The following is a 24298-nucleotide window of genomic DNA, read 5'->3' on the forward strand; positions in this document are numbered from 1 at the left end:
ACTCTCTGGAGTCACTGCAGTGCATCCCCTGTGGTGGCAGTGCACTCTCTGGACTCACTGCAGTGCATCCCCTGTGGTGCCAGTGCACTCTCTGGACTCACTGCACTGCATTCCCAGTGGTGCCAGTGCACTCTCTGGACTCACTGCGCTGCATCCCCAGTGGTGCCAGTGCACTCTCTGGACTCAATGCTGTGCATCGCCAGTGGTGCCAGTGCATTCTCTGGACTAACTGCATTGAATCCCCACTGGTGCCAGTGCACTCTCTGGACTCACTGCACTGCATCCCCAGTGGTGCCAGTGCACTCTCTGGACTCACTGCACTGCATCCCCAGTGTTGCCAGTGCATTCTCTGGACTAACTGCATTGAATCCCCACTGGTGCCAGTGCACTCTCTGGACTCACTGCACTGCATCCCCAGTGGTGCCAGTGCACTCTCTGGACTCACCGCAATGCATCCCTAGTGTTGCCAGTGCACTCTTTTGTCTCACTGCACTGCATTCCCAAGGTGCCAGTGCACTCTCTGGACTCACTGCACTGCATCCCCAGTGGTGCCAGTGCACTCTCTGGAGTCACTGCACTGCATCCCCAAGGTGCCAGTGCACTCTCTGGACTCACTGCACTGCATCCCCAGTGGTGCCAGTGCACTCTCTGGACTCACTGCACTGCATCCCCAGTGGTGCCAGTGCACTCTCTGGACTCACTGCAGTGCATCCCCAGTGGTGCCAGTGCACTCTCTGGACTCACTGCAGTGCATCCCCTGTGGTGCCAGTGCACTCTCTGGACTCACTGCACTGCATCCCCAGTGGTGCCAGTGCACTCTCTGGACTCACTGCAGTGCATCCCCAGTGGTGCCAGTGCACTCTCTGGACTCACTGCACTGCATTCCCTGTGGTGCCAGTGCACTCTCTGGACTCACTGCAGTGCATCCGCAGTGGTGCCAGTGCACTCTGTGGACTCACTGCACTGCATCCCAAGTGGTGCCAGTGAACCCTCTGGACTCACTGCAGTGCATCCGAAGTGGTGCCAGTGCACTCTCTGGAGTCACTGCGCTGCATCCCCAGTGGTGCTAGTGCACTCTCTGGACTCACTGCAGTGCATCCCCAGTGGTGCCAGTGCACTCTCTGGACTCACTGCAGTGCATCCTCAGTGGTGCCAGTGCACTCTCTGGATTCACTGCACTGCATCCGCAGTCGTGCCAGTGCACTCTCTGGAGTCACTGCAGTGCATCCCCAGTGGTGCCAGTGCAGTCTCTGGACTCACTGCAGTGCATCTCCAATGGTGCCAGTGCAGTCTCTGGACTCACTGCACTGCATCCCCAGTCGTGCCAGTGCAATCTCTGGACTCACTGCAGTGCATCCCCAGTGGTGCCACTGCCCTCTCTGGACTCACTGCACTGCATCCCCAGTGGTGCCAGTGCACTCTCTGGACTCACTGCAGTGCATCCCCAGTGGTGCCTGTGCACTCTCTGGACTCACTGCACTGCATCCCCAGTGGTGCCAGTACACTCTATGGGCTCACTGCACTGCATCCCCTGAGGTGCCATTGCACTCTATGGACTCACTGCAGTGCATCCCCAGTGGTGCCAGTGCACTCTCTGGATTCACTGCACTGCATCCCCAGTGGTGCCAGTGCACTCTCTGGACACACTGCAGTGCATCCCCAGTGGTGCCAGTGCACTCTCTGGATTCAATGCACTGCATCCCCAGTGGTGCCAGTGCACTCTCTGGACTCACTGCACTGCATCCCCAGTGGTGCCAGTGCACTCTCTGGACTCACTGCACTGCATCCCCAGAGGTGCCAGTGCACTCTCTGGATTCATTGCACTGAATCCCCAGTGGTGCCAGTGCAGTCTCTGGACTCACTGCACTGCATCCCCAGTGGTGCCAGTGCACTCTCTGGATTCAATGCACTGCATCCCCAGTGTTGCCAGTGCACTCTCTGGACTCACTGCACTGCATCCCCAGTGGTGCCAGTGCACTCTCTGGACTCACTGCACTGCATCCCCAGTGGTGCCAGTGCACTCTCTGGACTCACTGCACTGCATCCCCTGTGGTGCCAGTGCACTCTCTGGACTCACTGCAGTGCATCCCCAGTGGTACCAGTGCACTCTCTGGACTCACTGCAGTGCATCGCCAGTGGTGCCAGTGCACTCTCTGGACTCACTGCAGTGCATCCCCAGTGGTGCCAGTGCACTCTCTGGACTCACTGCACTGCATCCCAGTGGTGCCAGTGCACTCTCTGGAGTCACTGAAGTGCATCCCCAATGGTGCCAGTGCAGTCTCTGGACTCACTGCACTGCATCCCCAGTCGTGCCAGTGCAATCTCTGGACTCACTGCAGTGCATCCCCAGTGGTGCCACTGCCCTCTCTGGACTCACTGCACTGCATCCCCAGTGGTGCCAGTGCACTCTCTGGACTCACTGCACTGCATCCCCAGTGTGCCAGTGCACTCTCTGGATTCACTGCAGTGCATCCCCAGTGGTTCCAGTGCACTCTCTGGACTCACTGCAGTGCATCGCCACTGGTGCCAGTGCACTCTCTGGACTCACTGCAATGCATCCCCTGTGGTGGCAGTGCACTCTCTGGACTCACTGCACTGCATCCCCAGTGGTGCCAGTGCACTCTATGGACTCACTGCAGTGCATCCCCAGTGGTGCCAGTGCACTCTCTGGATTCACTGCACTGCATCCCCAGTGGTGCCAGTGCACTCTCTGGACTCACTGCAGTGCATCCCCAGTGGTGCCAGTGCACTCTCTGGATTCACTGCACTGCATCCCCAGTGGTGCCAGTGCACTCTCTGGACTCACTGCAGTGCATCCCCAGTGGTGCCAGTGCACTCTCTGGACTCACTGCAGTGCATCCCCAGTGGTGCCAGTGCAGTCTCTGGACTCACTGCACTGCATCCCCAGTCGTGCCAGTGCAATCTCTGGACTCACTACAGTGCATCCCCAGTGGTGCCACTGCCCTCTCTGGACTCACTGCACTGCATCCCCAGTGGTGCCAGTGCACTCTCTGGAGTCACTGCACTGCATCCCCAGTGGTGCCAGTGCACTCTCTGGACTCACTGCACTGCATACCCAGTGGTGCCAGTGCACTCTCTGGAGTCACTGCAGTGCATCCTCAGTGGTGCCAGCGCACTCTCTGGACTCACTGCACTGCATCCCCAGTGGTGACAGTGCACTCTCTGGACTCACTGCAGTGCATCCCCAGTGGTGCCAGTGCACTCTCTGGACTCAATGCACTGCATTCCCAGTGTTGCCAGTGCATTCTCTGGACTAACTGCATTGAATCCCCAGTGGTGCCAGTGCACTCTCTGGACTCACTGCAGTGCATCCCCAGTGGTGCCAGTGCACTCTCTGGATTCACTGCACTGCATCCCCACTGGTGCCAGTGCACTCTCTGGACTCACTGCACTGCATCCCCAGTGGTGCCAGTGCACTCTCTGGACTCACTGCAGTGCATCCCCAGTGGTGCCAGTGCACTCTCTGGATTCACTGCACTGCATCCCCAGTGGTGCCAGTGCACTCTCTGGGCTCACTGCACTGCATGCCCAGTGGTGCCAGTGCACTCTCTGGATTCACTGCACTGCATCCCCAGTGGTGCCAGTGCACTCTCTGGATTCATTGCACTGCATCCCCAGTGGTGCCAGTGCACTCTCTGGACTCACTGCAGTGCATCGCCAGTGGTGCCAGTGCACTCTCTGGACTCAATGCAATGCATCCCTAGTGTTGCCAGTGCACTCTCTGGACTCACTGCACTGCATCCCCAGTGGTGCCAGTGCACTCTCTGGACTCACTGCACTGCATCCCCAGTGGTGCCAGTGCACTCTCTGGACTCACTGCACTGCATTCCCTGTGGTGCCAGTGCACTCTCTGGACTCACTGCACTGCATCCCCAGTGGTGCCAGTGCACTCTGTGGACTCACTGCACTGCATCCCAAGTGGTGCCAGTGAACCCTCTGGACTCACTGCACTGCATCCCCAGTGGTGCCAGTGCACTCTCTGGACTCACTGCAGTGCATCCGAAGTGGTGCCAGTGCACTCTCTGGATTCACTGCACTGCATCCGCAGTCGTGCCAGTGCACTCTCTGGAGTCACTGCAGTGCATCCCCAGTGGTGCCAGTGCAGTCTCTGGACTCACTGCAGTGCATCTCCAATGGTGCCAGTGCAGTCTCTGGACTCACTGCACTGCATCCCCAGTCGTGCCAGTGCAATCTCTGGACTCACTGCAGTGCATCCCCAGTGGTGCCACTGCCCTCTCTGGACTCACTGCACTGCATCCCCAGTGGTGCCAGTGCACTCTCTGGACTCACTGCACTGCATCCCCAGTGGTGCCTGTGCACTCTCTGGACTCACTGCACTGCATCCCCAGTGGTGCCAGTACACTCTATGGGCTCACTGCACTGCATCCCCTGAGGTGCCATTGCACTCTATGGACTCACTGCAGTGCATCCCCAGTGGTGCCAGTGCACTCTCTGGAGTCACTGCACTGCATCCCCAGTGGTGCCTGTGCACTCTCTGGACTCACTGCGCTGCATCGCGAGTGGTGCCAGTGCACTCTCTGGACTCACTGCACTGCATCCCCAGTGGTGCCAGTGCACTCTCTGGATTCAATGCACTGCATCCCCAGTGGTGCCAGTGCACTCTCTGGACTCACTGCAGTGCATCCCCAGTGGTGCCAGTGCACTCTCTGTACTCACTGCACTGCATCCCCAGAGGTGCCAGTGCACTCTCTGGATTCATTGCACTGCATCCCCAGTGGTGCCAGTGCACTCTCTGGATTCATTGCACTGAATCCCCACTGGTGCCAGTGCACTCTCTGGACTCACTGCACTGCATCCCCAGTGGTGCCAGTGCACTCTCTGGACTCACTGCACTGCATCCCCAGTGGTGCCAGTGCACTCTCTGGACTCACTGCACTACATCCCCAGTGGTGCCAGTGCACTCTATGGGCTCACTGCACTGCATCCCCTGTGGTGCCAGTGCACTCTCTGGACTCACTGCAGTGCATCCCCAGTGGTACCAGTGCACTCTCTGGACTCACTGCAGTGCATCCCCAGTGGTGCCAGTGCACTCTCTGGACTCACTGCACTGCATCCCCAGTGGTGCCAGTGCACTCTCTGGACTCAATGCACTGCATCCCCAGTGGTGCCAGTGCACTCTCTGGACTCACTGCACTGCATCCCAGTGGTGCCAGTGCACTCTCTGCACTCTCTGGACTCACTGCACTGCATCCCCAGTGGTGCCAGTGCACTCTCTGGACTCACTGCATTGTATCCCCAGGGGTGCCAGTGCACTCTCTGGAGTCACTGCAGTGCATCCCCAGTGGTGCCAGTGCACTCTGTGGACTCACTGCACTGCATCCCCAAGGTGCCTGTGCACTCTCTGGACTCACTGCACTGCATCCCCAGTGGTGCCAGTGCACTCTCTGGAGTCACTGCAGTGCATTCCCAGTGGTGCCAGTGCACTCTCTGGACTCACTGCACTGCATCCCCAGTGGTGCCAGTGCACTCTCTGGACTCACTGCACTGCATCCCCAGTGGTGCCAGTGCACTCTCTGGATTCACTGCACTGCATCCCCAGTGGTGCCAGTGCACTCTCTGGACTCACTGCAGTGCATCCCCAGTGGTGCCAGTGCACTCTGTGGACTCACTGCACTGCATCCCCAAGGTGCCTGTGCACTCTCTGGACTCACTGCACTGCATCCCCAGTGGTGCCAGTGCACTCTCTGGAGTCACTGCAGTGCATTCCCAGTGGTGCCAGTGCACTCTGTGGACTCACTGCACTGCATCCCCAAGGTGCCTGTGCACTCTCTGGAGTCACTGCAGTGCATCCCCAGTGGTGCCAGTGCACTCTGTGGACTCACTGCACTGCATCCCCAAGGTGCCTGTGCACTCTCTGGACTCACTGCACTGCATCCCCAGTGGTGCCAGTGCACTCTCTGGAGTCACTGCAGTGCATTCCCAGTGGTGCCAGTGCACTCTCTGGACTCACTGCACTGCATCCCCAGTGGTGCCAGTGCACTCTCTGGACTCACTGCATCCCCAGTGGTGACTCACTGCACTGCATCCCCAGTGGTGCCAGTGCACTCTCTGGATTCACTGCACTGCATCCCCAGTGGTGCCAGTGCACTCTCTGGACTCACTGCAGTGCATCCCCAGTGGTGCCTGTGCACTCTCTGGACTCACTGCACTGCATCCCCAGTGGTGCCAGTACACTCTATGGGCTCACTGCACTGCATCCCCTGAGGTGCCATTGCACTCTATGGACTCACTGCAGTGCATCCCCAGTGGTGCCAGTGCACTCTCTGGATTCACTGCACTGCATCCGCAGTGGTGCCAGTGCACTCTCTGGACTCACTGCAGTGCATCCCCAGTGGTGCCAGTGCACTCTCTGGATTCAATGCACTGCATCCCCAGTGGTGCCAGTGCACTCTCTGGACTCACTGCACTGCATCACCAGTGGTGCCAGTGCACTCTCTGGACTCACTGCACTGCATCCCCAGAGGTGCCAGTGCACTCTCTGGATTCATTGCACTGAATCCCCAGTGGTGCCAGTGCACTCTCTGGACTCACTGCACTGCATCCCCAGTGGTGCCAGTGCACTCTCTGGATTCAATGCACTGCATCCCCAGTGTTGCCAGTGCACTCTCTGGACTCACTGCACTGCATCCCCAGTGGTGCCAGTGCACTCTCTGGACTCACTGCACTGCATCCCCTGTGGTGCCAGTGCACTCTCTGGACTCACTGCAGTGCATCCCCAGTGGTCCCCAGTGGTGCCAGTGCACTCTCTGACTCACTGACTCACTGCAGTGCATCTGGACTCACCAGTGCATCCCCAGTGCCAGTGCACTCTCTGGACTCACTGCAGTGCATCGCCAGTGGTGCCAGTGCACTCTCTGGACTCACTGCAGTGCATCGCCAGTGGTGCCAGTGCACTCTCTGGATTCCTGCACTGCATCCCCAGTGGTGCCAGTGCACTCTCTGGACTCACTGCAGTGCATCCCCAGTGGTGCCAGTGCACTCTCTGGACTCACTGCAGTGCATCCCCAATGGTGCCAGTGCAGTCTCTGGACTCACTGCACTGCATCCCCAGTCGTGCCAGTGCAATCTCTGGACTCACTACAGTGCATCCCCAGTGGTGCCACTGCCCTCTCTGGACTCACTGCACTGCATCCCCAGTGGTGCCAGTGCACTCTCTGGAGTCACTGCACTGCATCCCCAGTGGTGCCAGTGCACTCTCTGGACTCACTGCACTGCATACCCAGTGGTGCCAGTGCACTCTCTGGAGTCACTGCAGTGCATCCTCAGTGGTGCCAGCGCACTCTCTGGACTCACTGCACTGCATCCCCAGTGGTGACAGTGCACTCTCTGGACTCACTGCAGTGCATCCCCAGTGGTGCCAGTGCACTCTCTGGACTCAATGCACTGCATTCCCAGTGTTGCCAGTGCATTCTCTGGACTAACTGCATTGAATCCCCAGTGGTGCCAGTGCACTCTCTGGACTCACTGCAGTGCATCCCCAGTGGTGCCAGTGCACTCTCTGGATTCACTGCACTGCATCCCCACTGGTGCCAGTGCACTCTCTGGACTCACTGCACTGCATCCCCAGTGGTGCCAGTGCACTCTCTGGACTCACTGCAGTGCATCCCCAGTGGTGCCAGTGCACTCTCTGGATTCACTGCACTGCATCCCCAGTGGTGCCAGTGCACTCTCTGGGCTCACTGCACTGCATGCCCAGTGGTGCCAGTGCACTCTCTGGATTCACTGCACTGCATCCCCAGTGGTGCCAGTGCACTCTCTGGATTCATTGCACTGCATCCCCAGTGGTGCCAGTGCACTCTCTGGACTCACTGCAGTGCATCGCCAGTGGTGCCAGTGCACTCTCTGGACTCAATGCAATGCATCCCTAGTGTTGCCAGTGCACTCTCTGGACTCACTGCACTGCATCCCCAGTGGTGCCAGTGCACTCTCTGGACTCACTGCAGTGCATTCCCAGTGGTGCCAGTGCACTCTCTGGACTCACTGCACTGCATCCCCAGTGGTGCCAGTGCACTCTCTGGACTCACTGCACTGCATTCCCTGTGGTGCCAGTGCACTCTCTGGACTCACTGCACTGCATCCCCAGTGGTGCCAGTGCACTCTGTGGACTCACTGCACTGCATCCCAAGTGGTGCCAGTGAACCCTCTGGACTCACTGCACTGCATCCCCAGTGGTGCCAGTGCACTCTCTGGACTCACTGCAGTGCATCCGAAGTGGTGCCAGTGCACTCTCTGGATTCACTGCACTGCATCCGCAGTCGTGCCAGTGCACTCTCTGGAGTCACTGCAGTGCATCCCCAGTGGTGCCAGTGCAGTCTCTGGACTCACTGCAGTGCATCTCCAATGGTGCCAGTGCAGTCTCTGGACTCACTGCACTGCATCCCCAGTCGTGCCAGTGCAATCTCTGGACTCACTGCAGTGCATCCCCAGTGGTGCCACTGCCCTCTCTGGACTCACTGCACTGCATCCCCAGTGGTGCCAGTGCACTCTCTGGACTCACTGCACTGCATCCCCAGTGGTGCCTGTGCACTCTCTGGACTCACTGCACTGCATCCCCAGTGGTGCCAGTACACTCTATGGGCTCACTGCACTGCATCCCCTGAGGTGCCATTGCACTCTATGGACTCACTGCAGTGCATCCCCAGTGGTGCCAGTGCACTCTCTGGAGTCACTGCACTGCATCCCCAGTGGTGCCTGTGCACTCTCTGGACTCACTGCGCTGCATCGCGAGTGGTGCCAGTGCACTCTCTGGACTCACTGCACTGCATCCCCAGTGGTGCCAGTGCACTCTCTGGATTCAATGCACTGCATCCCCAGTGGTGCCAGTGCACTCTCTGGACTCACTGCACTGCATCCCCAGTGGTGCCAGTGCACTCTCTGTACTCACTGCACTGCATCCCCAGAGGTGCCAGTGCACTCTCTGGACTCACTGCAGTGCATCCCCAGTGGTGCCAGTGCACTCTCTGGATTCATTGCACTGAATCCCCACTGGTGCCAGTGCACTCTCTGGACTCACTGCACTGCATCCCCAGTGGTGCCAGTGCACTCTCTGGACTCACTGCACTGCATCCCCAGTGGTGCCAGTGCACTCTCTGGACTCACTGCACTACATCCCCAGTGGTGCCAGTGCACTCTATGGGCTCACTGCACTGCATCCCCTGTGGTGCCAGTGCACTCTCTGGACTCACTGCAGTGCATCCCCAGTGGTACCAGTGCACTCTCTGGACTCACTGCAGTGCATCCCCAGTGGTGCCAGTGCACTCTCTGGACTCACTGCACTGCATCCCCAGTGGTGCCAGTGCACTCTCTGGACTCAATGCACTGCATCCCCAGTGGTGCCAGTGCACTCTCTGGACTCACTGCACTGCATCCCAGTGGTGCCAGTGCACTCTCTGTCACTGCAGTCACTGCAGTGCATCTGGACTCCCACTGCATCCCCAGTGGTGCCAGTGCACTCTCTGGATTGTATCACTGCAGTCACTGCATCCCCAGTGGTGCCAGTGCACTCTGTGGACTCACTGCACTGCATCCCCAAGGTGCCTGTGCACTCTCTGGACTCACTGCACTGCATCCCCAGTGGTGCCAGTGCACTCTCTGGAGTCACTGCAGTGCATTCCCAGTGGTGCCAGTGCACTCTCTGGACTCACTGCACTGCATCCCCAGTGGTGCCAGTGCACTCTCTGGACTCACTGCACTGCATCCCCAGTGGTGCCAGTGCACTCTCTGGATTCACTGCACTGCATCCCCAGTGGTGCCAGTGCACTCTCTGGACTCACTGCAGTGCATCCCCAGTGGTGCCAGTGCACTCTGTGGACTCACTGCACTGCATCCCCAAGGTGCCTGTGCACTCTCTGGACTCACTGCACTGCATCCCCAGTGGTGCCAGTGCACTCTCTGGAGTCACTGCAGTGCATTCCCAGTGGTGCCAGTGCACTCTGTGGACTCACTGCACTGCATCCCCAAGGTGCCTGTGCACTCTCTGGAGTCACTGCAGTGCATCCCCAGTGGTGCCAGTGCACTCTGTGGACTCACTGCACTGCATCCCCAAGGTGCCTGTGCACTCTCTGGACTCACTGCACTGCATCCCCAGTGGTGCCAGTGCACTCTCTGGAGTCACTGCAGTGCATTCCCAGTGGTGCCAGTGCACTCTCTGGACTCACTGCACTGCATCCCCAGTGGTGCCAGTGCACTCTCTGGACTCACTGCACTGCATCCCCAGTGGTGCCAGTGCACTCTCTGGATTCACTGCACTGCATCCCCAGTGGTGCCAGTGCACTCTCTGGACTCACTGCAGTGCATCCCCAGTGGTGCCTGTGCACTCTCTGGACTCACTGCACTGCATCCCCAGTGGTGCCAGTACACTCTATGGGCTCACTGCACTGCATCCCCTGAGGTGCCATTGCACTCTATGGACTCACTGCAGTGCATCCCCAGTGGTGCCAGTGCACTCTCTGGATTCACTGCACTGCATCCGCAGTGGTGCCAGTGCACTCTCTGGACTCACTGCAGTGCATCCCCAGTGGTGCCAGTGCACTCTCTGGACTCACTGCACTGCATCCCCAGTGGTGCCAGTGCACTCTCTGGACTCACTGCACTGCATCCCCAGTGGTGCCAGTGCACTCTCTGGACTCACTGCACTGCATCCCCAGAGGTGCCAGTGCACTCTCTGGACTCACTGCACTGCATCCCCAGTGGTGCCAGTGCACTCTCTGGACTCACTGCACTGCATCCCCAGTGGTGCCAGTGCACTCTCTGGATTCAATGCACTGCATCCCCAGTGTTGCCAGTGCACTCTCTGGACTCACTGCACTGCATCCCCAGTGGTGCCAGTGCACTCTCTGGACTCACTGCACTGCATCCCCTGTGGTGCCAGTGCACTCTCTGGACTCACTGCAGTGCATCCCCAGTGGTACCAGTGCACTCTCTGGACTCACTGCTGCATCGCCAGTGGTGCCAGTGCACTCTCTGGACTCACTGCAGTGCATCCCCAGTGGTGCCAGTGCACTCTCTGGACTCACTGCACTGCATCCCCAGTGGTGCCAGTGCACTCTCTGGACTCACTGCACTGCATCCCAGTGGTGCCAGTGCACTCTCTGGAGTCACTGCAGTGCATCCCCTGTGGTGGCAGTGCACTCTCTGGACTCACTGCAGTGCATCCCCTGTGGTGCCAGTGCACTCTCTGGACTCACTGCACTGCATTCCCAGTGCTGCCAGTGCACTCTCTGGACTCACTGCGCTGCATCCCCAGTGGTGCCAGTGCACTCTCTGGACTCACTGCACTGCATCCCAGTGGTGCCAGTGCACTCTCTGTAGTCACTGCAGTGCATTCCCAGTGGTGCCAGTGCACTCTCTGGACTCACTGCACTGCATCCCCAGTGGTGCCAGTGCACTCTCTGGACTCACTGCATTGTATCCCCAGGGGTGCCAGTGCACTCTCTGGAGTCACTGCAGTGCATCCCCAGTGGTGCCAGTGCACTCTGTGGACTCACTGCACTGCATCCCCAAGGTGCCTGTGCACTCTCTGGACTCACTGCACTGCATCCCCAGTGGTGCCAGTGCACTCTCTGGAGTCACTGCAGTGCATTCCCAGTGGTGCCAGTGCACTCTCTGGACTCACTGCACTGCATCCCCAGTGGTGCCAGTGCACTCTCTGGACTCACTGCACTGCATCCCCAGTGGTGCCAGTGCACTCTCTGGACTCACTGCACTGCATCCCCAGTGGTGCCAGTGCACTCTCTGGACTCACTGCAGTGCATCCCCAGTGGTGCCAGTGCACTCTGTGGACTCACTGCACTGCATCCCCAAGGTGCCTGTGCACTCTCTGGACTCACTGCACTGCATCCCCAGTGGTGCCAGTGCACTCTCTGGAGTCACTGCAGTGCATTCCCAGTGGTGCCAGTGCACTCTGTGGACTCACTGCACTGCATCCCCAAGGTGCCTGTGCACTCTCTGGAGTCACTGCAGTGCATCCCCAGTGGTGCCAGTGCACTCTGTGGACTCACTGCACTGCATCCCCAAGGTGCCTGTGCACTCTCTGGACTCACTGCACTGCATCCCCAGTGGTGCCAGTGCACTCTCTGGAGTCACTGCAGTGCATTCCCAGTGGTGCCAGTGCACTCTCTGGACTCACTGCACTGCATCCCCAGTGGTGCCAGTGCACTCTCTGGACTCACTGCACTGCATCCCCAGTGGTGCCAGTGCACTCTCTGGATTCACTGCACTGCATCCCCAGTGGTGCCAGTGCACTCTCTGGACTCACTGCAGTGCATCCCCAGTGGTGCCTGTGCACTCTCTGGACTCACTGCACTGCATCCCCAGTGGTGCCAGTACACTCTATGGGCTCACTGCACTGCATCCCCTGAGGTGCCATTGCACTCTATGGACTCACTGCAGTGCATCCCCAGTGGTGCCAGTGCACTCTCTGGATTCACTGCACTGCATCCGCAGTGGTGCCAGTGCACTCTCTGGACTCACTGCAGTGCATCCCCAGTGGTGCCAGTGCACTCTCTGGATTCAATGCACTGCATCCCCAGTGGTGCCAGTGCACTCTCTGGACTCACTGCACTGCATCACCAGTGGTGCCAGTGCACTCTCTGGACTCACTGCACTGCATCCCCAGAGGTGCCAGTGCACTCTCTGGATTCATTGCACTGAATCCCCAGTGGTGCCAGTGCACTCTCTGGACTCACTGCACTGCATCCCCAGTGGTGCCAGTGCACTCTCTGGATTCAATGCACTGCATCCCCAGTGTTGCCAGTGCACTCTCTGGACTCACTGCACTGCATCCCCAGTGGTGCCAGTGCACTCTCTGGACTCACTGCACTGCATCCCCTGTGGTGCCAGTGCACTCTCTGGACTCACTGCAGTGCATCCCCAGTGGTACCAGTGCACTCTCTGGACTCACTGCAGTGCATCGCCAGTGGTGCCAGTGCACTCTCTGGACTCACTGCAGTGCATCGCCAGTGGTGCCAGTGCACTCTCTGGACTCACTGCACTGCATCCCCAGTGGTGCCAGTGCACTCTCTGGACTCACTGCACTGCATCCCAGTGGTGCCAGTGCACTCTCTGGAGTCACTGCAGTGCATCCCCTGTGGTGGCAGTGCACTCTCTGGACTCACTGCAGTGCATCCCCTGTGGTGCCAGTGCACTCTCTGGACTCACTGCACTGCATTCCCAGTGCTGCCAGTGCACTCTCTGGACTCACTGCGCTGCATCCCCAGTGGTGCCAGTGCACTCTCTGGACTCAATGCAGTGCATCGCCAGTGGTGCCAGTGCATTCTCTGGACTAACTGCATTGAATCCCCACTGGTGCCAGTGCACTCTCTGGACTCACTGCACTGCATCCCCAGTGGTGCCAGTGCACTCTCTGGACTCACTGCACTGCATCCCCAGTGTTGCCAGTGCATTCTCTGGACTAACTGCATTGAATCCCCACTGGTGCCAGTGCACTCTCTGGACTCACTGCACTGCATCCCCAGTGGTGCCAGTGCACTCTCTGGACTCACCGCAATGCATCCCTAGTGTTGCCAGTGCACTCTTTTGTCTCACTGCACTGCATTCCCAAGGTGCCAGTGCACTCTCTGGACTCACTGCACTGCATCCCCAGTGGTGCCAGTGCACTCTCTGGAGTCACTGCACTGCATCCCCAAGGTGCCAGTGCACTCTCTGGACTCACTGCACTGCATCCCCAGTGGTGCCAGTGCACTCTCTGGATTCATTGCAGTGCATCCCCAGTCGTGCCAGTGCACTCTCTGGACTCACTGCAGTGCATCCCCTGTGGTGCCAGTGCACTCTCTGGACTCACTGCACTGCATCGCCAGTGGTGCCAGTGCACTCTCTGGACTCACTGCACTGCATCCCCAGTGGTGCCAGTGCACTCTCTGCACTCACTGCGCTGCATCCCCAGTGGTGCCAGTGCACTCTATGGACTCACTGCACTGCATCCCCAGTGGTGCCAGTGCACTCTCTGGACTCACTGCAGTGCATCCCCAGTGGTGCCAGTGCACTCTATGGACTCACTGCACTGCATTCCCTGTGGTGCCAGTGCACTCTCTGGACTCACTGCACTGCATCCCCAGTGGTGCCAGTGCACTCTCTGGACTCACTGCAGTGCATCCCCAGTGGTGCCAGTGCACTCTCTGGACTCAATGCAATGCATCCCTAGTGTTGCCAGTGCACTCTCTGGACTCACTGCACTGCATCCCCAGTGGTGCCAGTGCACTCTCTGGACTCACTGCACTGCATCCCCAGTGGTGCCAGTGCACTCTCTGGACTCACTGCACTGCATCCCCAGTGGTGCCAGTGCACTCTCTGGACTCACTGCATTGAATCCCCAGTGGTGCCAGTGCACTCTCTGGACTCACTGCACTGCATCCCCAGTGGTGCCAGTGCACTCTCTGGATTCACTGCACTGCATCCCCAGTGGTGCCAGTGCACTCTCTGGACTCACTGCACTGCATCCCCAGTGGTGCCAGTGCACTCTCTGGACTCACTGCACTGTGCACTCTATGGACTCAATGCAGTGCATTCCCCAGTGCACTCTATGGACTCAATGCAGTGCCAGTGCACTCTCTGGACTCACTGCAGTGCATCCCGAGTGGTGCCAGTGCACTCTCTGGACTCACTGCACTGCATCCCCAGTGGTGCCAGTGCACTCTCTGGACTCACTGCAGTGCATCCCCTGTGGTGCCAGTGCACTCTGTGGACTCACTGCACTGCATCCCCAGTGGTGCCAGTGCACTCTCTGGACTCACTGCACTACATCCCCAGAGGTGCCAGTGCACTCTCTGGACTCACTGCACTGCATCCCCAGTGGTGCCAGTGCACTCTCTGGACTCACTGCACTGCATCCGCAGTGGTGCCAGTGCACTCTCTGGACTCACTGCAGTGCATCCCCAGTGGTGCCAGTGCACTCTCTGGACTCACTGCACTGCATTCCCTGTGGTGCCAGTGCACTCTCTGGACTCACTGCACTGCATCCCCAGTGGTGCCAGTGCACTCTCTGGACTCACTGCAGTGCATCCCAGTGGTGCCAGTGAACCCTCTGGACTCACTGCACTGCATCCCCAGTGGTGCCAGTGCACTCTCTGGACTCACTGCAGTGCATCCCCAGTGGTGCCAGTGCACTCTCTGGACTCACTGCACTGCATCCCCAGTGGTGCCAGTGCACTCTCTGGACTCACTGCAGTGCATCCCCAGTGGTGCCAGTGCACTCTCTGGACTCACTGCACTGCATCCCCAGTGGTGCCAGTGCACTCTCTGGACTCACTGCAGTGCATCCCCAGTGGTGCCAGTGCACTCTCTGGACTCACTGCAGTGCATCCCCAGTGGTGCCAGTGCACTCTCTGGACTCACTGCACTGCATCCCCAGTGGTGCCAGTGCACTCTCTGGACTCACTGCAGTGCATCCCCAGTGGTGCCAGTGCACTCTCTGTAGTCACTGCACTGCATCCCCAGTGGTGCCAGTGCACTCTCTGGACTCACTGCACTGCATCCCCAGTGGTGCCAGTGCACTCTCTGGATTCACTGCACTGCATCCCCAGTGGTGCCAGTGCACTCTCTGGACTCACTGCAGTGCATCGCCAGTGGTGCCAGTGCACTCTCTGGACTCACTGCACTGCATCCCCAGTGGTGCCAGTGCACTCTCTGGACTCACTGCACTGCATCCCCAGTGGTGCCAGTGCACTCTCTGGACTCACTGCACTGCATCCCCAGTGGTGCCAGTGCACTCTCTGGATTCACTGCACTGCATCCCCAGTGGTGCCAGTGCACTCTCTGGACTCACTGCAGTGCATCCCAGTGGTGCCAGTGCACTCTCTGGATTCACTGCACTGCATCCCCAGTCGTGCCAGTGCACTCTCTGGACTCACTGCAGTGCATCCCCAGTGGTGCCAGTGCACTCTCTGGACTCACTGCAGTGCATCCCCAATGGTGCCAGTGCACTCTCTGGACTCACTGCACTGCATCCCCAGTGGTGCCAGTGCACTCTCTGGACTCACTGCAATGCATCCCCAGTGGTGCCAGTGCACTCTCTGCACTCACTGCACTGCATCCCCAGTGGTGCCAGTGCACTCTCTGGAGTCACTGCAGTGCATCCCCAGTGGTGCCAGTGCACTCTCTGGACTCACTGCACTGCATCCCCAGTGGTGCCAGTGCACTCTCTGGACTCACTGCACTGCATCCCCAGTGGTGCCAGTGCACTCTCTGCACTCACTGCGCTGCATCCCCAGTGGTGCCAGTGCACTCTCTGGACTCAATGCAGTGCATCCCAGTGGTGCCAGTGCACTCTCTGGACTCACTGCATTGAATCCCCACTGGTGCCAGTGCACTCTCTGGACTCACTGCACTGCATCCCCAGTGGTGCCAGTGCACTCTCTGGACTCACTGCACTGCATCCCCAGTGGTGCCAGTGCACTCTCTGGACTAACTGCATTGAATCCCCAGTGGTGCCAGTGCACTCTCTGGACTCACTGCACTGCATCCCCAGTGGTGCCAGTGCACTCTCTGGACTCACCGCAATGCATCCCCTAGTGGTGCCAGTGCACTCTCTGGACTCACTGCACTGCATTCCCAGTGGTGCCAGTGCACTCTCTGGACTCACTGCACTGCATCCCCAGTGGTGCCAGTGCACTCTCTGGAGTCACTGCAGTGCATCCCCAGTGGTGCCAGTGCACTCTCTGGAGTCACTGCAGTGCATCCCCAGTGGTGCCTGTGCACTCTCTGGACTCACTGCGCTGCATCGCGAGTGGTGCCAGTGCACTCTCTGGACTCACTGCACTGCATCCCCAGTGGTGCCAGTGCACTCTCTGGATTCACTGCACTGCATCCCCAGTGGTGCCAGTGCACTCTCTGGACTCACTGCAGTGCATCCCCAGTGGTGCCAGTGCACTCTCTGTACTCACTGCACTGCATCCCCAGAGGTGCCAGTGCACTCTCTGGATTCATTGCACTGCATCCCCAGTGGTGCCAGTGCACTCTCTGGATTCACTGCACTGAATCCCCACTGGTGCCAGTGCACTCTCTGGACTCACTGCACTGCATCCCCAGTGGTGCCAGTGCACTCTCTGGACTCAATGCAGTGCATCGCCAGTGGTGCCAGTGCATTCTCTGGACTAACTGCATTGAATCCCCACTGGTGCCAGTGCACTCTCTGGACTCACTGCACTGCATCCACAGTGGTGCCAGTGCACTCTCTGGACTCACTGCACTGCATCCCCAGTGTTGCCAGTGCATTCTCTGGACTAACTGCATTGAATCCCCACTGGTGCCAGTGCACTCTCTGGACTCACTGCACTGCATCCCCAGTGGTGCCAGTGCACTCTCTGGACTCACCGCAATGCATCCCTAGTGTTGCCAGTGCGCTCTCTGGAGTCACTGCACTGCATTCCCAAGGTGCCAGTGCACTCTATGGGCTCACTGCACTGCATCCCCTGAGGTGCCATTGCACTCTATGGACTCACTGCAGTGCATCCCCAGTGGTGCCAGTGCACTCTCTGGAGTCACTGCAGTGCATCCCCAGTGGTGCCTGTGCACTCTCTGGACTCACTGCGCTGCATCCCGAGTGGTGCCAGTGCACTCTCTGGACTCACTGCACTGCATCCCCAGTGGTGCCAGTGCACTCTCTGGATTCAATGCACTGCATCCCCAGTGGTGCCAGTGCACTCTCTGGACTCACTGCAGTGCATCCCCAGTGGTGCCAGTGCACTCTCTGTACTCACTGCACTGCATCCCCAGAGGTGCCAGTGCACTCTCTGGATTCACTGCACTGCATCCCCAGTGGTGCCAGTGCACTCTCTGGATTCATTGCACTGAATCCCCACTGGTGCCAGTGCACTCTCTGGACTCACTGCACTGCATCCCCAGTGGTGCCAGTGCACTCTCTGGACTCACTGCACTGCATCCCCAGTGGTGCCAGTGCACTCTCTGGACTCACTGCACTGCATCCCCAGTGGTGCCAGTGCACTCTCTGGATTCACTGCACTGCATCCGCAGTCGTGCCAGTGCACTCTCTGGAGTCACTGCAGTGCATCCCCAGTGGTGCCAGTGCAGTCTCTGGACTCACTGCAGTGCATCTCCAATGGTGCCAGTGCAGTCTCTGGACTCACTGCACTGCATCCCCAGTCGTGCCAGTGCAATCTCTGGACTCACTGCAGTGCATCCCCAGTGGTGCCACTGCCCTCTCTGGACTCACTGCACTGCATCCCCAGTGGTGCCAGTGCACTCTCTGGACTCACTGCACTGCATCCCCAGTGGTGCCTGTGCACTCTCTGGACTCACTGCACTGCATCCCCAGTGGTGCCAGTACACTCTATGGGCTCACTGCACTGCATCCCCTGAGGTGCCATTGCACTCTATGGACTCACTGCAGTGCATCCCCAGTGGTGCCAGTGCACTCTCTGGAGTCACTGCAGTGCATCCCCAGTGGTGCCTGTGCACTCTCTGGACTCACTGCGCTGCATCGCGAGTGGTGCCAGTGCACTCTCTGGACTCACTGCACTGCATCCCCAGTGGTGCCAGTGCACTCTCTGGATTCAATGCACTGCATCCCCAGTGGTGCCAGTGCACTCTCTGGACTCACTGCAGTGCATCCCCAGTGGTGCCAGTGCACTCTCTGTACTCACTGCACTGCATCCCCAGAGGTGCCAGTGCACTCTCTGGATTCACTGCACTGCATCCCCAGTGGTGCCAGTGCACTCTCTGGATTCATTGCACTGAATCCCCACTGGTGCCAGTGCACTCTCTGGACTCACTGCACTGCATCCCCAGTGGTGCCAGTGCACTCTCTGGACTCACTGCACTGCATCCCCAGTGGTGCCAGTGCACTCTCTGGACTCACTGCACTACATCCCCAGTGGTGCCAGTGCACTCTATGGGCTCACTGCACTGCATCCCCTGTGGTGCCAGTGCACTCTCTGGACTCACTGCAGTGCATCCCCAGTGGTACCAGTGCACTCTCTGGACTCACTGCAGTGCATCCCCAGTGGTGCCAGTGCACTCTCTGGACTCACTGCACTGCATCCCCAGTGGTGCCAGTGCACTCTCTGGACTCAATGCACTGCATCCCCAGTGGTGCCAGTGCACTCTCTGGACTCACTGCACTGCATCCCAGTGGTGCCAGTGCACTCTCTGTAGTCACTGCAGTGCATTCCCAGTGGTGCCAGTGCACTCTCTGGACTCACTGCACTGCATCCCCAGTGGTGCCAGTGCACTCTCTGGACTCACTGCATTGTATCCCCAGGGGTGCCAGTGCACTCTCTGGAGTCACTGCAGTGCATCCCCAGTGGTGCCAGTGCACTCTGTGGACTCACTGCACTGCATCCCCAAGGTGCCAGTGCACTCTCTGGACTCACTGCACTGCATCCCCAGTGGTGCCAGTGCACTCTCTGGACTCACTGCAGTGCATTCCCAGTGGTGCCAGTGCACTCTCTGGACTCACTGCACTGCATCCCCAGTGGTGCCAGTGCACTCTCTGGACTCACTGCACTGCATCCCCAGTGGTGCCAGTGCACTCTCTGGATTCACTGCACTGCATCCCCAGTGGTGCCAGTGCACTCTCTGGACTCACTGCAGTGCATCCCCAGTGGTGCCAGTGCACTCTGTGGACTCACTGCACTGCATCCCCAAGGTGCCTGTGCACTCTCTGGACTCACTGCACTGCATCCCCAGTGGTGCCAGTGCACTCTCTGGAGTCACTGCAGTGCATTCCCAGTGGTGCCAGTGCACTCTGTGGACTCACTGCACTGCATCCCCAAGGTGCCTGTGCACTCTCTGGAGTCACTGCAGTGCATCCCCAGTGGTGCCAGTGCACTCTGTGGACTCACTGCACTGCATCCCCAAGGTGCCTGTGCACTCTCTGGACTCACTGCACTGCATCCCCAGTGGTGCCAGTGCACTCTCTGGAGTCACTGCAGTGCATTCCCAGTGGTGCCAGTGCACTCTCTGGACTCACTGCACTGCATCCCCAGTGGTGCCAGTGCACTCTCTGGACTCACTGCACTGCATCCCCAGTGGTGCCAGTGCACTCTCTGGATTCACTGCACTGCATCCCCAGTGGTGCCAGTGCACTCTCTGGACTCACTGCAGTGCATCCCCAGTGGTGCCTGTGCACTCTCTGGACTCACTGCACTGCATCCCCAGTGGTGCCAGTACACTCTATGGGCTCACTGCACTGCATCCCCTGAGGTGCCATTGCACTCTATGGACTCACTGCAGTGCATCCCCAGTGGTGCCAGTGCACTCTCTGGATTCACTGCACTGCATCCGCAGTGGTGCCAGTGCACTCTCTGGACTCACTGCAGTGCATCCCCAGTGGTGCCAGTGCACTCTCTGGATTCACTGCACTGCATCCCCAGTGGTGCCAGTGCACTCTCTGGACTCACTGCACTGCATCCCAGTGGTGCCAGTGCACTCTCTGGACTCACTGCACTGCATCCCCAGAGGTGCCAGTGCACTCTCTGGATTCACTGCACTGAATCCCCAGTGGTGCCAGTGCACTCTCTGGACTCACTGCACTGCATCCCCAGTGGTGCCAGTGCACTCTCTGGATTCAATGCACTGCATCCCCAGTGTTGCCAGTGCACTCTCTGGACTCACTGCACTGCATCCCCAGTGGTGCCAGTGCACTCTCTGGACTCACTGCACTGCATCCCCTGTGGTGCCAGTGCACTCTCTGGACTCACTGCAGTGCATCCCCAGTGGTACCAGTGCACTCTCTGGACTCACTGCAGTGCATCGCCAGTGGTGCCAGTGCACTCTCTGGACTCACTGCAGTGCATCGCCAGTGGTGCCAGTGCACTCTCTGGACTCACTGCACTGCATCCCCAGTGGTGCCAGTGCACTCTCTGGACTCACTGCACTGCATCCCAGTGGTGCCAGTGCACTCTCTGGAGTCACTGCAGTGCATCCCCTGTGGTGGCAGTGCACTCTCTGGACTCACTGCAGTGCATCCCCTGTGGTGCCAGTGCACTCTCTGGACTCACTGCACTGCATTCCCAGTGCTGCCAGTGCACTCTCTGGACTCACTGCGCTGCATCCCCAGTGGTGCCAGTGCACTCTCTGGACTCACTGCAGTGCATCCCCAGTGGTGCCTGTGCACTCTCTGGACTCACTGCACTGCATCCCCAGTGGTGCCAGTACACTCTATGGGCTCACTGCACTGCATCCCCTGAGGTGCCATTGCACTCTATGGACTCACTGCAGTGCATCCCCAGTGGTGCCAGTGCACTCTCTGGATTCACTGCACTGCATCCGCAGTGGTGCCAGTGCACTCTCTGGACTCACTGCAGTGCATCCCCAGTGGTGCCAGTGCACTCTCTGGATTCAATGCACTGCATCCCCAGTGGTGCCAGTGCACTCTCTGGACTCACTGCACTGCATCACCAGTGGTGCCAGTGCACTCTCTGGACTCACTGCACTGCATCCCCAGAGGTGCCAGTGCACTCTCTGGATTCATTGCACTGAATCCCCAGTGGTGCCAGTGCACTCTCTGGACTCACTGCACTGCATCCCCAGTGGTGCCAGTGCACTCTCTGGATTCAATGCACTGCATCCCCAGTGTTGCCAGTGCACTCTCTGGACTCACTGCACTGCATCCCCAGTGGTGCCAGTGCACTCTCTGGACTCACTGCACTGCATCCCCTGTGGTGCCAGTGCACTCTCTGGACTCACTGCAGTGCATCCCCAGTGGTACCAGTGCACTCTCTGGACTCACTGCAGTGCATCGCCAGTGGTGCCAGTGCACTCTCTGGACTCACTGCAGTGCATCGCCAGTGGTGCCAGTGCACTCTCTGGACTCACTGCACTGCATCCCCAGTGGTGCCAGTGCACTCTCTGGACTCACTGCACTGCATCCCAGTGGTGCCAGTGCACTCTCTGGAGTCACTGCAGTGCATCCCCTGTGGTGGCAGTGCACTCTCTGGACTCACTGCAGTGCATCCCCTGTGGTGCCAGTGCACTCTCTGGACTCACTGCACTGCATTCCCAGTGCTGCCAGTGCACTCTCTGGACTCACTGCGCTGCATCCCCAGTGGTGCCAGTGCACTCTCTGGACTCAATGCAGTGCATCGCCAGTGGTGCCAGTGCATTCTCTGGACTAACTGCATTGAATCCCCACTGGTGCCAGTGCACTCTCTGGACTCACTGCACTGCATCCCCAGTGGTGCCAGTGCACTCTCTGGACTCACTGCACTGCATCCCCAGTGTTGCCAGTGCATTCTCTGGACTAACTGCATTGAATCCCCACTGGTGCCAGTGCACTCTCTGGACTCACTGCACTGCATCCCCAGTGGTGCCAGTGCACTCTCTGGACTCACCGCAATGCATCCCTAGTGTTGGCAGTGCACTCTTTTGTCTCACTGCACTGCATTCCCAAGGTGCCAGTGCACTCTCTGGACTCACTGCACTGCATCCCCAGTGGTGCCAGTGCACTCTCTGGAGTCACTGCAGTGCATCCCCAGTGGTGCCTGTGCACTCTCTGGACTCACTGCGCTGCATCGCGAGTGGTGCCAGTGCACTCTCTGGACTCACTGCACTGCATCCCCAGTGGTGCCAGTGCACTCTCTGGATTCAATGCACTGCATCCCCAGTGGTGCCAGTGCACTCTCTGGACTCACTGCAGTGCATCCCCAGTGGTGCCAGTGCACTCTCTGTACTCACTGCACTGCATCCCCAGAGGTGCCAGTGCACTCTCTGGATTCATTGCACTGCATCCCCAGTGGTGCCAGTGCACTCTCTGGATTCATTGCACTGAATCCCCACTGGTGCCAGTGCACTCTCTGGACTCACTGCACTGCATCCCCAGTGGTGCCAGTGCACTCTCTGGACTCACTGCACTGCATCCCCAGTGGTGCCAGTGCACTCTCTGGACTCACTGCACTACATCCCCAGTGGTGCCAGTGCACTCTATGGGCTCACTGCACTGCATCCCCTGTGGTGCCAGTGCACTCTCTGGACTCACTGCAGTGCATCCCCAGTGGTACCAGTGCACTCTCTGGACTCACTGCAGTGCATCCCCAGTGGTGCCAGTGCACTCTCTGGACTCACTGCACTGCATCCCCAGTGGTGCCAGTGCACTCTCTGGACTCAATGCACTGCATCCCCAGTGGTGCCAGTGCACTCTCTGGACTCACTGCACTGCATCCCAGTGGTGCCAGTGCACTCTCTGTAGTCACTGCAGTGCATTCCCAGTGGTGCCAGTGCACTCTCTGGACTCACTGCACTGCATCCCCAGTGGTGCCAGTGCACTCTCTGGACTCACTGCATTGTATCCCCAGGGGTGCCAGTGCACTCTCTGGAGTCACTGCAGTGCATCCCCAGTGGTGCCAGTGCACTCTGTGGACTCACTGCACTGCATCCCCAAGGTGCCTGTGCACTCTCTGGACTCACTGCACTGCATCCCCAGTGGTGCCAGTGCACTCTCTGGAGTCACTGCAGTGCATTCCCAGTGGTGCCAGTGCACTCTCTGGACTCACTGCACTGCATCCCCAGTGGTGCCAGTGCACTCTCTGGACTCACTGCACTGCATCCCCAGTGGTGCCAGTGCACTCTCTGGACTCACTGCAGTGCATCCCCAGTGGTGCCAGTGCACTCTGTGGACTCACTGCACTGCATCCCCAAGGTGCCTGTGCACTCTCTGGACTCACTGCACTGCATCCCCAGTGGTGCCAGTGCACTCTCTGGAGTCACTGCAGTGCATTCCCAGTGGTGCCAGTGCACTCTGTGGACTCACTGCACTGCATCCCCAAGGTGCCTGTGCACTCTCTGGAGTCACTGCAGTGCATCCCCAGTGGTGCCAGTGCACTCTGTGGACTCACTGCACTGCATCCCCAAGGTGCCTGTGCACTCTCTGGACTCACTGCACTGCATCCCCAGTGGTGCCAGTGCACTCTCTGGAGTCACTGCAGTGCATTCCCAGTGGTGCCAGTGCACTCTCTGGACTCACTGCACTGCATCCCCAGTGGTGCCAGTGCACTCTCTGGACTCACTGCACTGCATCCCCAGTGGTGCCAGTGCACTCTCTGGATTCACTGCACTGCATCCCCAGTGGTGCCAGTGCACTCTCTGGACTCACTGCAGTGCATCCCCAGTGGTGCCTGTGCACTCTCTGGACTCACTGCACTGCATCCCCAGTGGTGCCAGTACACTCTATGGGCTCACTGCACTGCATCCCCTGAGGTGCCATTGCACTCTATGGACTCACTGCAGTGCATCCCCAGTGGTGCCAGTGCACTCTCTGGATTCACTGCACTGCATCCGCAGTGGT

The 24298-nt window shown here is 59.0% G+C and overlaps 1 long non-coding RNA gene across 1 annotated transcript in view; it reads left to right on the forward strand.

Annotated features, from left to right (window-relative positions):
• The window catches only part of LOC136788734 (uncharacterized), a 175802-nt gene that overhangs the window by 22306 nt on the left and 129198 nt on the right, over positions 1-24298 (forward strand). The window lies entirely within an intron of this gene.

This window comes from Anser cygnoides, chromosome W (assembly GCF_040182565.1).
Source record: "Anser cygnoides isolate HZ-2024a breed goose chromosome W, Taihu_goose_T2T_genome, whole genome shotgun sequence".
NCBI classification, from domain to species: Eukaryota; Metazoa; Chordata; class Aves; order Anseriformes; family Anatidae; genus Anser; species Anser cygnoides.